Raw genomic sequence first — 9,566 nt, forward strand, 5'->3', positions numbered from 1 at the left:
AGATTCATTAATGGAGCAGTAGCATTTAGCGGGTGTGATTCCATAAGTCTCTAGCCTTTAGTTTACAGTCTCTGGTCATTTGTTTACAGTCGCTAGTCTCCAGTCTTTAGTTTACCGTCTCTAGTCTCTAGCCTGTAGTTTACAGTCTCTAGTCTCTAGTCTTTAGTTTACAGTCTCTAGCCTTTAGTTTACAGTCTCGAGTCATTAGTTTACAGTCTCTAGTCTCCAGTCTTTAGTTTACAGTCTCTAGTTTCTAGCCTTTAGTTTACAGTCTCTAGTCTCTAGCCTTTAGTTTACAGTCTCTAGTCTCCAGTCTTTAGTTTACAGTCTCTAGTCTCCAGCCTTTAGTTTACAGTCTCTAGTCTTTAGTTTACAGTCACTAGTCTTTAGTTTACAGTCTCTAGTCTTTAGTTTCCAGTCTCTAGTCTTTAGTTTACAGTCACTAGTCTTTAGTTTACAGTCTCTATTCTCTAGTCTTTAATTTATAGTGTCTAGTCTTTAGTTTTGTTGCATCTTCAATAAAAAAGAATGAATGTCCACACAGCAGGAATGCAGTTTAGCGGTTTCTTTACTTGACCATCAACAGCATGGCAGTACACAACATGGGCTTCACTTCCGGAGTGTCACTTCTTCTACTTAATACCAACCTTGACCTATGCTAATCCACATACGCCCCCACCCTGGACTCTCAGGTACTACAGCCTCAAAAAGCGTCAACTGCATATAAACATGTAAACTACCTGTGACTGCAACTGGTTCTCTTGTAAGGAACAAATAATAATTTTCCTACTATACCACATCTCCTCCCCCTTAGGTTAACAGCTCCTGCATGTAAATGGATACTGTATCATACATACAAACATTAACATATGAACACAGGGTTTCCCCCAGAAAACTTGTTAAGCCCGGTGGTAGGGTGGCACCGGCGGCCCATCGGCGGGCCACCGGTGCCCAAGCGTGTTTTTTTGTGACAGGGGCCTGACCCTGACCGATGGCAGGGCCCTGTAGGGAACAGATTCATTAATGGAGCAGTAGCATTTAGCGGGTGTGATTCCATAAGGCCTTAAGATTAATGTTAAAAGTTGACTAGAAATTTGAAAATATTATCATAAACATCTGTTATTATAAGACTTTATGTAACATATTTAAACACCAGCTATAGCAGAGTCTTACAGAAAGGCACTCTTGAAATGCTGTTCAATCAACCACAAAAAAAGTAAGCCTTATAATTATAAAAAGATATTTAAATAAATAACATCAACTGTTTGCATTAAAAACTAAAAAACAACTGCCTGGTGTCTCCATTGTTAAAGTCTAGCCTTATTTCCATGGATGTATTATAGATCCATCATCCATGTTTTGTTTTTTTAATTTATTTTTTACATCTGGAGTCACGTGCACATGACGTACCACGCTCTTTTTCCGGTCAGTCGTCATGGAAACGTGACACTCACGGATCTACTAGAACAAACGTGTGTGATCGCGAACTTTACGAGCTGAAAAATGAAACAATGGATCATTTTCACATCAGGTGAAATCCCCGCGGCTCACAGGAGCACCCGCCGCGAACAGTGCTGCCACCCCAACCAAGCTCCAGTATCCCTTACATTTTAAGACAAGAAAGCTAAAATCACTGGCTTTATGCACAGCTGCACTACTCCCTGATCTTCAGCCAGCCCGTCTGCCATTATTGGACAAACTGATTAATCCAGGTGTGCCTGACCCCAATAGTCACTCACAACAACAATAATGTTTTTTGGGGGTTTCTAACACATAAATGAGGCATTCTGCCTACTCTGAGGAGAAACAGAGGGAAAAGACAACATTGCTTCAGTTTTTTTTTTCTTTTAAAGCAGATTCAGTACTGACTGAGGTTCCTATCATTGTAACTGCAAGAATGGCTTAAGTGTATTAAAGTGAACTCAGAACTGGTTTAGTGTGGAGCTGTGGCTGGTGGGCAAAAACAAAACTCATTTTTTAAAATCTTTTGGCCTGGACCGGCCTTTCAAGGCCCCCTTTCCTCTGCTTCACCATGAAGCTCTTTCAGGCCACACTGTCTTCTTCCACAACTTCTGCCCTATTCTCATCTGTATTTTGATAGCTGGAGCTACTGTCAGATATCTATATGACAGAAGGTCCACACATGCTTTAGCTTTATACTGCTGAATAATTTGAGCAGATATGTCCAGGGATTTTCAGCCTTCTATGATTATAGAATAACCCTGTCTTTTACAGCAGGTAGGCTACAGACACAGACACACACACCTGTTACTCTGCTGTCCCTCTCTGTTGCTCTCTGGACTGGGCTGCCTAGCTGTTCTTTTGGGTTAAGTGAGCATGGACGACACAACTCGACCGGTGTGGACGCGCTGGTTCGAGCCGCGCGTGTTCGCGCGGAAAATACAAGTCTTTTTTTTTTTTTTTCTTTTCAACAACCGCAGGTCGGCCCGTTACAGGCTTGATGAGCAGGACCTCAGTCAGTGCCGCGGTGATGTAGGCTTTGGGCTGTGTGCTCGCACATAGTGACGACGAGCACGCGCATCGTCGCTAACCAAGATAGGATTAATAGAGAGTTGGCCACTCCGAGGTAAAAACCAAAACCCAAATGAAATAGCAGCGTCCAGTCCGGGGTGCCGCCGGGACTGGCCCGGGGTATTATTATTTTTTAATAACGCGGGTTAAAATACGGGAGATTTACGGGAAAATACTAATACGGGAGGACGGCGGGAAAGAGGGGTAAAATACGGGACTTTCCCGGCCAAAACGGGATACTTGACAGGTATGCACAGGAGTCCGGAGCTCTGACGCTGCAGGGGACGACGTGCTAACAGCTACCAGCTAACAGCTAACAGCTACCAGCTAACAGCTACCAGCTAACAGCTAACAGCTAACAGCTACCAGCTAACAGCTACCAGCTACCAGCTAACAGCTACCAGCTAACAGCTAACAGTTACCAGCTAACAGCTGCAGCAGCTGACTGAGCCTTTTTGAGCCGCGGCTCGGCTCACGTTAACGTGGACTCGGTGCGTTCCTCTCGGTCAGCTGGTGAAGCAGCGGGCTGATGCTGTCTATTGTCTGATGAGCATGATGTCCGTGACGTGTCCCGTTATGCGCGACAAAGTTGTAACGCTGTCAGGTGATGAAAAAGACACCTGATCACGTGTTTATTGAGTATAAAAACTGATTAAAAAAAATTAATAAACGATGTTTAGCCTGGCGGGGGGTCAAGTAAGGCCTGGCGGGCCGCCAGGCTTATAATACACTGGGGGAAACCCTGGAACATTATTATTATTTTTTTTTTTTCAAACCTAAACTAGGAAGGTACGTCCTTCCAGTGAGATCAGAGCGCATTGTTGCTCTATTCCTGGAAAGATCTCACTCTATCTAACAAAGTCTTTGAGACGCACAGGTGGATGTCTCTCTCTCTGGGAACGTCGCACCACCGGCGCAACTGAGCCTGGTTGAACCTGAGTCTCTGGAGCAGGCTGCAAGTCCTGTGACTCAGACGACGGAGGTTGTGGTGTCATGTCCATCAATGAAGGCAAGAGGCCCTCAGAGTCCGCTTTTTCTTCAGGCAGCGGCTCCAACCTGATGTCCGGTTCGCTGGGAACAGTGTCTGCCAATCCTGCTCTAACCTGATCCACGTGCCGCTTCAAGGTTTGACCATTCCCGATGGTGACGGTGTATGACACTGGACCTGATGAGCTTGCGATGACAGCTGGTATCCACTTTGGGCCATAGGAGTAGTTTCGGACAAACACATTGTCTCCTGGTGCGAAACTTCTCAGTCTTTTCTTGGTGTCATGATTTTCTTTCTGTTTCAGTTGCTTTCGCTGCACTTTTGTTTTCACATCAGGCATGAGAATGTCTAAAGCTGATCTAAGTCTCTGTGACATCATCAACTCTGCAGGTGACAAGCCTGTTGTTGTATGCGGCGTGATGCGATAACTGAACAGAAACCTTGACAGTCTGGTTTGTAGTGTGTCACCTTTTATTTTCTTCATTCCTTCCTTGAAGGTCTGGACCGCCCTCTCGGCCAGACCATTGGACGAAGGGTGGAAAGGTGCTGACCTCACATGATCAATGCCATTTTGTTTCATGAAAGTTTCAAATTCAGAACTGGTGAAACATGTTCCATTGTCTGAGACTAACATTTTAGGCAGGCCGAACACACTAAAACTCTGTCGCAATTTCTCAATGGTCGCCTGTGATGTAGCTGATTTCACAGGGTAAATGTCCATCCACTTGTGAGCATCGACAATGAGCAGAAACATCTCACCAAGGAAGGGCCCTGCGTAGTCGACATGGATCCTGGACCATGGCGCCTCCGGCCACTCCCAGGGGTGTAACGGTGCAGTGGGTGGTGACTTGTGATGTTTTTGACACTCCTCACATGACTGCACTTCTCTCTCAATGTTCTTATCCATACCTGGCCACCATACATATGACCTCGCCAAGCATTTCATCTTTGACATGCCTGTATGAGTCTGGTGCAGGAGTTTCAGTATTTTGTCTCTCCCTTTTGTGGGGATGATTACTCTGGCTCCCCAGAGCACACACCCATCCCTCACACTCAGTTCCATTTTCCTTTGTTGATATGGCTTGAAGCGAACATGTGTCTGTGCAGGCCAGCCTTTTAATGTGTATTCATGGACTTGAGACAAGATGAATTCCTTAGCTGTCCAGCGCTTGATTTGTGTGGTGTCAACTAGCGTGTCATCCAGTACATCCATCATTAACACTTGTTCAGTCATTTCTTTTTCAGGTGCTGTCTCCGACAGCGGCAATCTGCTGAGCGCATCCGCATTTGCATGTTGTTTGCCTGGCTTGTACACAATGTTGTACTCATAGGCGCTCAGTGTCACAGCCCATCGTTGTACCCTCGGCGAGCCCATCTGAGGTATAGGCTTTTTAACATTGAAGAGAGAGATCAGCGGTTTGTGATCTGTGTAAATAGTAAACACTCTGCCATACAGGTATTTGTGAAATTTCTTGATGCCAAAAATGACAGCTAAGCCTTCCTTGTCAAGCTGAGAGTACCTCTTTTCAGTAGGCGAAAGTGTGCGTGACATGAACCCCAGGGGCCTTTCACTGCCATCGTCCATCTTGTGTGACAATACGGCGCCCACACCGTATGGGGATGCATCACATGAGAGAACTAACTCTCGGTCAGCAGAGAAATGAACTAACACATCCGCTGAGTTCAGCAGGTTCTTTGATTTCTGGAAAGCTTCCTCTTGTTTCTTTTGCCATGTCCAGCTCACATCATGTCTTAAAAGTTCATGCAGGGGAGCCAACAAGGTTGCCAGGTTGGGAAGGAATTTGTTGTAGTAGTTTAATAAACCCAAATATGCTTTGAGTTCGGTGACGTTTGTGGGAGTAGGGGCATCCATGATGGCTTTAACTTTCTTCTCCACAGGATGGAGCCCCTGTGCGTCCACTATGTGCCCTAAGTACTCCACTTCTTTTTGCATGAAAGCACACTTACTTCTTTTCAACCGCAACCCAGCTTCCTCCAACCGTGACAACACCTCGTCCAGATTCCGCAGGTGGTCTGCCTCATCCACCCCGCTCACCAAAATGTCATCTAAGTACACTACTACCAGAGGTATCCCTTTTAAGAGGCCTTCCATTGTCCTCTGAAATATGGCTGGTGCAGATGCCACTCCAAAAGGCAGTCTGTTGTACGTGAACAGCCCTCGGTGTGTGTTCACTGTCACATACTGTTTGGATTCATCATTCAGGAGTATTTGTTGGTAGGCGTGGCTCATGTCCAGTTTGGAGAACTGCTTTCCTCCAGAGAGTGCTGCAAACAGGTCCTCCATTCTGGGTATTGGATACTGTTCCAGGGAAGCCACTGTATTTACAGTAAGCTTGTAATCTCCAGACAGTCTTATAGTACCTGTTGGTTTCAGAATTGGCGCAACTGGCGCCGCCCATTCAGCGTATTTCACTGGCGAGACGATGCCTTCTTTCAACAGTCTGTCTATTTCTTCGTCTACCTTTGCTCACATGGCAAAGGGAACAGATCGTGGACGGAAGAAACGTGGAGGGGCATCATGTTTCACGTGAATGGTAGCTTTGGTGCCTTTCAGGGTGCCCAACTCTTCTTTGAACACATCCTCATGTTTATTTAACATTTGCTGTAGTGGATTTTCTATTGTCTAGACCTGGTGCACTTTTCTGGCTTTACGACTGTTTTTTATTTCTCTCCAGTCCAGACATATTTCTTTCAGCCAGCCTCGTCCTAGCAGGCTGGGGCCGTCTCCTTCGACCACAACAAGGGGCAGATTCCTTTCCTGCTGCTTGTATTTGACTCTGACGAGCGTTGCACCAACCACCTTAACAGGATCCCCTGTGTAAGTTTCCAGCTTAATTTTCATGGACCTCAGACTAGGGGGTTTGGTGTGTTTCCATGTGTCTTTGAATGTCTCTTCATTCATTACTGTTAAACAACATCCAGTATCAATTTCGAAATTGACAGCTTTTCCTTCAAGTTGCATATTTACAGTGTAGGGGTCTACTTTTCTCAGGTGCACCACACTCCGACGCCCTAATCTGTACAGCTTGCTTTGATGCTCTTGTTTGCACTTGATGCAGTTCAACGTGAAGGGGTCCTCTTCTGAACTATCACTCCTTGTTACATCCTCTGTGTCATGTACTTTGTGAGAACGATAATGTGAACTCTGCTTTGTCTCCTTTTTTACTTTTACAAATCCACTCTTCTTAGCTTTGCTCCGATCCAATCCTAGTCATTAGTTTACAGTCTCTCGTCTTTAGTTTACAGTCTCTAGTCTCTAGCCTTTAGTTTACAGTCTCTAGCCTTTAGTTTACAGTCTCTCGTCTTTAGTTTACAGTCTCTAGTCTCTAGCCTTGAGTTTACAGTCTCTAGCCTTGAGTTTGTAGTCTCTAGTCTTTAGTTTACAGTCTCTTGTCTCTAGCCTTTAGTTTACAGTCTCTAGTCTCTAGTCTTTAGTTTACAGTCTCTCGTCTCTAGCCTTGAGTTTACAGTCTCTAGTCTCTAGCCTTTAGTTTACAGTCTCTAGTCTTTAGTTTACAGTCTCTAGCCTTTAGTTTACAGTCTCTAGTCTTTAGTTTACAGTCTCTAGTCATTAGTTTACAGTCTCTCGTCTTTAGTTTACAGTCTCTAGTCTCTAGCCTATAGTTTACAGTCTCTCGTCTTTAGTTTACAGTCTCTAGTCTCTAGCCTTTAGTTTACAGTCTCTAGCCTTTAGTTTACAGTCTCTAGTCATTAGTTTACAGTCTCTCGTCTTTAGTTTACAGTCTCTAGTCTTTAGTTTACAGTCTCTAGTCTCTAGCCTTTAGTTAACAGTCTCTAGTCTTTAGTTTACAGTCTCTAGTCATTAGTTTACAGTCTCTAGTCTTTAGTTTACCGTCTCTAGTCTTTAGTTTACCGTCTCTAGTCTCTAGCCTTTAGTTTACAGTCTCTAGTCTCCAGCCTTTAGTTTATAGTCTCTAGTCTCTAGCCCAGGGGTACTCAAATACATTTGTCGAAGGGCCAGAATTTTTCTTAACAGACACCTTGGGGGCCGCACATTCAAATAGGCCTAGATTTAAATTAAATTCACCTTTTTCGTCTAATAATTTAAATATTTTTATTTTACTTGTAAGCACATAATTTTTATTTATACACTTAATGGTGTTTTGTATGATATGAAAAATCTTGACATTATCATATCATCATTTCCATATCATGCTGGAGCTTTACACTGCTGACTTGTATCCTCAGACATGCCCTGTGATTTTCAGTTTAAATATGAAAGGAGGCTGACCATCACAGGACATGTCTGACTCTGTTCTGAGGATACAAGTCATTGGTCCTGAAATGTGTTTCTCTTCTATAACACACATTCTACATCTCGGAGGCGACGTCTTTCCACACACGGGCTTCCTTCACCTTTCAAACCAGGCAGAGCTCAGTGGGAAACAGTAGGAGACACAGGCCGAGGGAACCGGGACACAACACCGGGGGGGAAGCAGGTCGTGCAGCTGTGCGCCGCAGACGTGCACGAAAAAACAATTGCGTCTCATCAAATGCGTGCGGCTACGGCTTTTGAGTTGTGAGCGTGCATGACGCGCGGCTACATTGAATGGGTTTGAGCTCGCGCAAAAGACTCTTCATCTGAACGGCCCCCCATGCATGATGCACACACAGTTGAACCAAGACGGCGGTGAAAATCACCCACGGTCTCTGCAGACAGGCAGGGAAAACCCTGCCGTCCAGCCCGCTCCCCAAACACTCGCGCATGGTGATTTGGGTTCGTCGGCGTTTCTGTATCCCAGTGCAGCGCCTCACAGGCACACACAAACGCTCCGCGCGTGTTTCCATGTCCCAGCGCATTGACTTACAGGCGCACGGAGCCCGAGAAATACAGTATACAGTAGGCTAATATGTAAACTAGTAGAACTCAGTCGCGGGTCTGATTGGAAGGTTCGGCGGGCCGGATGCGGCCCGCGGGCCGCCTATTGAGTGCCGCTGCTCTAGCCTTTAGTTTACAGTCTCTAGTATTTAGTTTACAGTCTCTAGTCATTAGTTTACAGTCTCTAGTCATTAGTTTACAGTCTCTAGTCTTTAGTTTACCGTCTCTAGTCTCTAGCCTTTAGTTTACAGTCTCTAGTCTCCAGCCTTTAGTTTATAGTCTCTAGTCTCTAGCCTTTGGTTTACAGTCTCTAGCCTTTAGTTTACAGTCTCTAGTCTCTAGCCTTTAGTTTACAGTCTCCAGTCATTAGTTTACAGTCTCTCGTCTTTAGTTTACAGTCTCTAGTCTTTAGTTTACAGTCTCTAGTCTCTAGCCTTTAGTTTACAGTCTCTAGTCTTTAGTTTACAGTCTCTAGTCATTAGTTTACAGTCTCTAGTCTTTAGTTTACCGTCTCTAGTCTCTAGCCTTTAGTTTACAGTCTCTAGTCTCCAGCCTTTAGTTTATAGTCTCTAGTCTCTAGCCTTTAGTTTACAGTCTCTAGCCTTTAGTTTACAGTCTCTAGTCTCTAGTCTTTAGTTTACAGTCTCTAGTCTCTAGTCTTTAGTTTACAGTCTCTAGTCTCTAGCCTTTAGTTTACAGTCTCTAGTCTGTAGTTTTAGTTTACAGTCTGTAGTCCATACTCGTATCTCCTGGTCTTTAATCTGGTCTTTGGTTTTGGGTCTTTATTCCGGTTTTTGCTGTGACACACAGATGAGCAGTCGGTTGAAAGCGTGTATTGTGAGGAGTAACCATGGCAACACTTCTGCTGTCTGTTGAAAACCAAACGACTATACAATATCACAACAACATCAGTGTTGTGTCTCTGTCGTCCTGTCTGGATCCAGATCCTGGTCCTGGTCCAGATCCTGGTCTCTCTGAGGGTCTGGACTCTGGACCTCAGGTCATGAAGAACAGGACAGTCTATTGTCCTCGTCAGCTGCTGGTGTGTCCTCCTCTACCACAGCAGCTGTGTGTTTGTGTGAGAGAGAGATTTTCCATGTCTCAGTCAAATTGAAACTAAACAGCAGCTGATAAAAAATGAGTCACAGTAAACATCTGTCTCTGTCTTTGCGTCTCTGTCTCTCT

The sequence above is a fragment of the Trachurus japonicus genome, chromosome 10 (genome assembly GCF_045865225.1).
Source record: "Trachurus japonicus isolate A0001 chromosome 10, Traja_1.0".
NCBI lineage: Eukaryota > Metazoa > Chordata > Actinopteri > Carangiformes > Carangidae > Trachurus > Trachurus japonicus.